This window comes from Bradysia coprophila, unplaced genomic scaffold (assembly GCF_014529535.1).
Source record: "Bradysia coprophila strain Holo2 unplaced genomic scaffold, BU_Bcop_v1 contig_297, whole genome shotgun sequence".
In the NCBI taxonomy this organism is placed as follows: Eukaryota; Metazoa; Arthropoda; class Insecta; order Diptera; family Sciaridae; genus Bradysia; species Bradysia coprophila.
The window spans coordinates 6132451-6140616 of NW_023503555.1; the positions used below are offsets into that span (position 1 = coordinate 6132451).

General features: G+C 35.0%; 1 long non-coding RNA gene across 1 annotated transcript; it reads right to left on the bottom strand.

The window, feature by feature from the left end:
* Positions 1–30: 30 nt before the first annotated feature.
* On the bottom strand, positions 31–531 carry LOC119078488. Its single transcript, XR_005088015.1, has 2 exons — positions 442–531; positions 31–386 (listed from the first exon to the last, which is right to left on the bottom strand). It is a non-coding gene; the product is annotated as an uncharacterized LOC119078488 (long non-coding RNA).
* Between the last annotated feature and the right edge of the window lie 7635 nt (positions 532–8166).

The window sequence follows — 8166 nt, forward strand, 5'->3', positions numbered from 1 at the left end:
TTAGTTTAACATCGACGAATACAAAAAATATTTTGTTTACTCATTTAGAATTTATTTTTAATTCAATGAGAACTGGATATTGGCTACCGCGTTCAATAAGCTTCAGCAACGGGTCCACCGATATCACATGTGGGACAGCATTGGTCAAATTCTCTAGTACCCACGCAATCCAGACAAAGAATGTCTGTACAATCCAATACGCACTGTGGGCAACATGCACCCGCTAATTTTATCGGTTTCATATATCCTGTACATGTCGGAAGACGGCATTTAACAAGCGAACAATCTTGTTTGATTGGATATTTAGTAGCTGGCAGAGGAAATGGTAAGATTGTAAATATTGGTTCGGGTGCTGCTTCTGCAATTGCATCTTGGCCATTGATGTGCTACAGAGTAGTTTCAAGTAATTTTTTAAAAGATTTACTAAAATTAAAAACTTACACCAGCAGCAACAATCAAGAGAACAACGTTCACAAAAATATTGAAATTCATTTCGGAACAAATTTTTTATACTGAATCAATAGCCAACCGCGGATCCTTAATTTATACACATAATTGGAGCAACGTGTCACAAATATATTATTCAATTTAGAAAAAAATTGTTATTCGGTTTTACGATAGACTGAGAGAATTTATGTATCCATATGTTGATACATCGATAAATACTGATCGATGAGTAAAGGCCTGGTTTTTTAGTGTTTTCCGTTGAGTTCCGGTCCTAAAATAAAGCATCAAAAGAGAAGCATGCGCCGAAAGTTGGAAAATTCCTCCTACATTCCTCTTTCACTTAGCTCGGTTGGGTCAGTATAATTTTTTATCGAAAATTATCAAAAAATATCGATAATCGATAATTATTGATATTTTGATAATTATCAAGATATCGATAATTCGATATATCGATATTTCGGTCCGAAAATCCGATATTTACCGATATATTCCGATATATCGGTATATTGTCATGAATTTTCAGATAAATATCAAAATATCGATATTTTGATAATTATCGATAATTATTAAATTATCGATAACGATATGATTAATCAATTATCGATAATTTCTTTCGATTGATATTATCGATAATTTCGAACATCTCCCATCCCTAGTCAGTAACTGAGTCCTTCGACATTGCGAGCGGCTGGAGTATTGGAGCATTAAACTTACATACTTAGAGTGTAAGCTTCGGGCTCGCTTTAGTTACATGTTACTATTTGCAAGTAGTTTGTCTTTAATCTTCTTTTGATCAGAGCGGAATTTTGTTCCGTGTAATTATTTTAATTAGTATGAACAGGTGGTTTGCATTTCCCATTTTGAAGATGGTGACGGGTAATGTAAATGATGATTGAAGGTTGCGTATTATCATAGCTATCGGAAATTTGTATCCATATTCATTTTTAGAATCTTTATTCAACAACGTGAGGTAATAGTATGTTGTGTTACAAGTATTGTAATGTTGATTTTTTCAGCAGTAGACCCAAGTATTCCTTACGAGCGGAACGTTGCATTTTATAAAACGAATGCTGTAATAACTCATATAAATTCCATATCAACACTGCTTTTAGTGTTGAAATATCCCATCAAACTGGTGTGGAAATTTTGGACATTTCAATCTAGTTCGATATGGAAATCCGTCGTATTTCAATTCTCGATGGCACAAAGTTAACTTTACTGCACGGATCCAAAACTTTACGTCAAGTTTTTGAATAAAATGCCCTACTTGAAAATAGGGCCAATGATGGAAATGGTACTTCTTGTGGGTCTACCGACCTCGGCTACGCCTCGATCGGCATACGAATTTCACACAAGAAGTACCATTTCCATCTCTTGTCCCATTGTTAAGTAATGTACTAATACCTTTTTTTTTGACATCACATGTCGCAGGAAATGTACGAGAAATAAGTGTCGTTTAAGAGGAATCTGTTGATTTTTATGTCTCTAACAAATAGCATTATGCGTAGTGTGAGTGGCCTATCAATAGTATTGATAGCAACCAAATTACTAACTAGTTAGTAAATGGGCTTGTTTTGCGCGCTAGATGTGAGTTTACCGATACGAGCGGAGCGAGCAATATAGCAACTTATGCGCACGCAATTGTCAGAATCCTACTTCGATCATGTGTAGCAGAATTTTGTGTTGATGTATTTTGCTTGAAAATTATGAATATTTCAACTAATTTGATGCTAACACGTCAGTAAATGGGGTTTTGCGCACACGATGTGTTGCCGAACTCATCAAGTCAAGTTAGCGTGTTTTCAAGCGTTACATCAAAGCACTTCAAGCAAAAGTGATCATGGAACAGTCCAAGAGCTGCCTTTTACAGTCGAAACAGTTCATAGTGACGTAAGACTTTTACTTTCAGTTAAGGGAATAATACAATGTATGTACGAAGCGTTTCTGAGAACGCGGTATTTATTCAACTATTTAAAATACCAGAATCTGATCCGGTAATATTCCTCGAGCATGTAGGTGTTCGAGACAACTTTTGTATAAAAAATTGTTTATATGCATTTTATCTCATCAGGCGAGGGACCCGACTCACCCAAATTTACAAAGGTATATGATGATAGATTCCATTAAAGTTTTTGTCATCAATCAAAATGAATAAATAATCTCTGACCTGAAACTTAACATACTGAGTAACTAAGAAATTTCATTTTAAATATAAAAATCTGAAGGCGAAACGACACTTACAAATTATTAATAAAATTGTTGTATTGCTTGGTCAGTAATTCAACATTGACAAAGTGTTGTATTGCTTTGACTTGACCAAAATTGTTGACTTACAAATTTTGAGACAGGGTCACTGCTGAAGTTTTCCTCCCATCGATTGCAGAAATATAGTAGAAAATACAAAGTGAATTGCAAATCCTTGTCACACGACTAGTGTGACTTCTTCCTCGCAAAAACCAAATTAAATAAGCAAACACAATCGATTTGGTGCTAAGTACGGGTAATATTTAATGCAACGATGCAATTCCGGGACACATTTTGGTGAAACCCTAACACTGGTTTCATTCCGACTCCTACAAAAAAAAAAATTTCAATGAAATATTGGCAATGAGCCATACAGAGCAGAAGAAACTTTTCAAAACGATATTGTATTTTCGTAGATATTAGACTTTGAAGGTTTTCATATGAATGGCTTTTCCGGACGAAAAAACGATTTTCCATTTTCCGGAAAAAAAATTTGTTTCACAACTTTTCGTGGCATAACATGGAAAAAAGAAAAATCTTAAAGAACTTAAGGCGTACGGAAGTACACAAGTACCTAGACTAACAAAGTTGGGTTAAAATCAGGCGAAATTTTATCTCAGGTACGCCAATCATTTAAAATGAAGCTGTTATTTACGTACCTGTTTTGGGCGATTGACTTTGAGCAATTTTGCGAGTTGTATCCCGCACGAAGTGATGGCCACAAGCGAAAGTGCCTAAAATCAATCCTCCAAGATTGTTCGTATGTAATTTTTTATGCAAAAAGACGAAAACTCGATAAAAAAATCCAAATTTCACATCATTTTCATCCCCGTCGATGTGCTCGAAAATCTTAATTTTGAAGCAGACTTTAGTTTTGTCTGTCACATCGCGTGTAAAATAACCCTTAGACACACAATTCGTCGAAGGTAAGTCTTACACCTTGCGACGGGAGACAGAATAGTATATTTCGTATCTAGGACTAAAAATCTTTTTTAGCGTGTGAGAGGTTTCCAGACAGAGCCGAAGGCGAGGTCTGGAATCGAATACGCTAAAAAAGACTTTTAGTCCGTGGTACGAATAATATTTTTCATATCCGACGGAGATTCGGGTCCTAGGTATGAAAAATCATTTTCATGCTTCGGGGCCGAAAATGTGGGCAATTTTTCGAATTTTCTCGGGTTTCCGGCCCTCTGCATGAAAACTCACATGTGCACCTGTTTGGGACGGTTGATTTAAGGCACTTTCGCTTGTAGACCTCACTTCGTTCGGCCTACAATCCGCGAAATTGCCTTAAATCAATCGTCCAAAACAGGTACACAAATGACTATTAAAAAGCATCCGTAAATTGTGTTTTTTCTTCTTCTCAATATTATTTGCAAAACTACGTCAGTAAAATTAAAATGCAATTGAAATAGTATGGTCTTTCGAATGAATTTTATTTCATAAAAGCGTTTCATTTTAACAATTTTGTTTTTCCTAATGTAAATATTTATTCATTCAAACTTACAGTCGAAAAAGCTTCATTTTCCATTTAGTGAAATCCAATGTTTTCATTTCCTTTAAAAACACACATTCCCTCAATTATGAGCAACACTTGTCGTTTTTTGTGAGATTCACAGATCTTAATTTTTGAGCAAGGACTTTGCCTTTTAACCTTTTTTCGATCTTACATAAATTAATATTTGATTGGTAATATGGACCAGGGCATATTATTGGTAAATTTATTTACTCATCTTATCGAAAATTTACTGAATTTATGTTTTGATGTATCTCAGTGAATGAATTTACCAATAACAGGCCACGACATGGACAAATTTTAAATCCACGTTGAGTTGATCCTAGAACTGTAATGCTGAATCTTTGATTTAGATAAATACTTGATTTTGCTTCATTTGTTAGTTCTTGCCTAAAATAAGGCTCGGAGTCAGGTCAAGTTAGCCACTGAGCCGGAATTATTTAATTTTCACCTGACATGAATTGAGGTCAGGGAGTGACCTGGGAGTGATTTGGAAAGACCCATCTTGGATAGAACTTAGTGACATATTTTTGGCCGAGATGTCCTTCAAATCGATTTCTTATTTTTGTTCAAATTTAGAAGACGCCATGATTGATCGACATTTTTGTACATTTGCACAAAAATGAGCATTTATGGGCAGTACCTGTTTTCAGGATTTTTTTCGAGAATTGTTATGACTTTCGGAATCGTCTGCTTCATGTTAAAAAACGATTTGAAGAATGTCTCGGTTATATAATGTCACTAAATACTGCGGGTCATTTTGTGTCGTTTTTTTTTTCGAAAATCAGTTTAAGATCAGGTATAGCCATTAGCAGGTCTGAAGTCCGGTACACTGTTATCGGCACAATGTTTCTATTGCTAAGGGTCGAATGTTTTAATTCTGATCGACAAGTGTTTGACATTTGTTCGCTTTAATTTTTTTGCGGCTTTTTTTCTTCGCTATTGAGCCATTTAAGAAGCGATCATTTAAACAACAATAAAATTCAAACTGAAAGGAGCTATTCACAAATTACGCATGCCCTAACGGGTTACGCTTAAAATAATTTTAGAAATTTTCTTCATATTTGCGTACCCCCTGCGCAGATGGTTTAAAAATCGGAATATTTGGCATGCGTAAAATGTAAATGGGCGCTAAGGCGGGGAATATTTTCTTGAAATTGATTCTTGAAAATTCTCGGAATTAAAAATTCCTGAACGGCCCTGCTCTGCATTACCCTCCTGGAAGCTTTAGTCAGACTAAGAATTTATTGTTAAAAAATTAATTGCGATCAAAACGTCATTATCAAGTTGTTGTTCATAAAGTCTTACATTGTTAGCCTAATTCGTAAATTTAAATTTAATTTTCCCTTTTGTCAATTTTTAAGTTTTTTTTTTTCTTGTTCAAGGAAGACTTTTTAATAATTTTTTTTTTTTAAATCTTTGTTTTAATTTCTACTTAATCTTATGTAGTGTGCCATTTCATTTCTTAAGAAAGCTGCTTTAAAAGCGTGGTACATTTTAATTGTTTAGCTTATTTTTTCAAAATAAGGACAATAGTGTGACAAAATTGATGCAAATTAAAAGTGAACAGTGAAAAGCAAAATGTTCACAGAAAAGGTTTGATTATTTATTTAAGTACAAGCATGTGTGAACGCTGGACCTTGTTTTTTGTAATTCGTCGAAGAAAAAGAAAATCTGAATTCGGCTGAGTTGATTAATTCACGGTGGGCTGAACAAAACTTCGATACCACCTCTGATTTTTTTTTCATGTTCTTATTGAGGGACTCGACTACTATAAGGAACCTGCTTTTTTTCATGTTCTTATTGAGGGAGTCTAGTACTATAAGGAACCACATTCAGTTCGCGAATCCATCCAGCCGTTTCGGAGAACCGGCACTTATGGCTGTGCGGGACCGACGAGTCGATTTGAATACAGATTGTTATTGCAACGGATAGAGGGACTAATTCTAAGCTAATTCGTATTGAAATGGCTTCCCTCGACAACCTGACCACGTAGCCACAGCCAGCTGTGTTGGTCCCGCACAACCATCTCCGAAACGGCAGGATGGATCCGCGAACAGAATGTGGTTCCTTCTAGTACTAGACTCCCTCAATAAGAACATGAAAAAAAGCAGAGGTGGTATCGCGACTCTATTTAAGTTTTGTTGAGTGCGTAAGTGGTCGACGAACTTTTATTTCTTTTCATTAATTTAAGGTTTAGCAATTTTTTGTAGAGCAAAAATTTATCTGAGTTTTTTGTTTTTGAACTGTCTAACATGCTCAAAGGAGTGCTGACCGAAGATTTGAATATTTTAAAACGTTTATACAACTTCTTTTGAGACATATAACACCGCCGTTGAAAACCAAACAATATTTGGGTACAGGATTTTTTGTTATTCCAGAGCATAAGAATGCCCTTTTACCGCGTCACGTTCAATCGCGCCATTCTCATGTATGCAAGCTTTTCATTGATATTTCCAATGAATATTTAGACGACAGATTCTTTCAATAATGCAAGAGTTGGAAATAAGGTGTAGGCGAATAGTCAGACTCAGCACCTTCGGCAGCTTAAAGATTCTAGAAAAGTTCCATCGACGTTTTTTTTTGTGAGCCGACCGACGTTTGGAGACAAATAATGGTTAGTGCTGTTTTACTCAGTGTTCCTCTCAACATACCACTAATCATTCTTTCCCCTTAAACGTGTCTTAGGACACGAAGTTAGTTAGATCTACAAAGTTAGTTAAATTCTTGAAATAATTTCTAATTCGAGAATTTTCAAGAATTAATTTATCGAAAATGGAAAGCCACCAAAAACTCAGGCGAAACATCCGCCAGAATTTGAATAATAAAACAATAGCCTTAAAATCCATTTCCTTTAACAGCTTTGCAGTATTACCCCAACTGTAATAGTCGCTTTGACGGGATTTTAATTGCAATACGAATGAAGACGCATCGTGTGAAGACATATCATAACATGTTATATTGTCTTTAAGCAACACTTTGTTATTTGCTTAAAAATCTTTTACTTCATTAGGCTCAACGTTGCTATATTTTGAATGGAATTTTCATTTCCCTTTCGACCGTCATAAAATATTCAGTTTACTTCGCACAAAATTAAAAAGAATATTCCCTAGAAAAATCATTTGATTTGAGTAAGCTTTAGTCAACCCCATTTTGGACTAGTTTGTAGAAAACAATTTTTTTTTTAATTAAAGCGTGTGACGCGTGATGGAAAAAGTAATTGATTTTTGTGAGATGCGTTTGTGCAGTCTTCCAATTGTATGTTTGTTTTGACCATCAAACTTAACGTAATAATTTAACAACCAAATCTTAAACAATTTAAACTTATAACTAAACTAAAAAATAGTAACACACGGATGTCGGGTCGACATTTTCTTTTTTTTTTTGTTCAAATTTCTCTAAATTTCATTCGACGTTACATTTATGTCCATTCGTAAAGCTCAATTTTCGTTTCTTATTTTCTTCATTTTCTCTCTCATCCAAACCAAAAATCCTAAATATTTTTTTCTCACATATTTTCGGGTTACGATCGGAACTGAGTACTTTCGCAGCTGTTGTTTCAGTAGCAGCCATCGACCCGCAAAAAAATGTAACTTTTTTTTTAAATATGTTGGCTATTTTGGCGATTTATTTTACTTATAAAATTAGTGTGTCCATCTACCGTGTTCAGCCAAAACAGCTTCCGCATTTGTGCCTTTGCTTTCAAAAATCTGTTACGAGCTTAAAGCTTATTTTGTACTGAAATATTCCACTTTTGCAATGGAATCCGAAAGACCCTCAGAGCTTGTCGAAAGCTCTCCTTACCACACAATCAATGCGATATAGTGCTTTGGCTTAACGCAGCAGCGATAATTACTGATCGTTTAACAACGTGTGAATGGTGAACTAAAACAAAATCGTTTGCGGAATGGTTACCCAACATATTTTCGTTGTCGTGCAAATTGTGCATAAAAAATCAA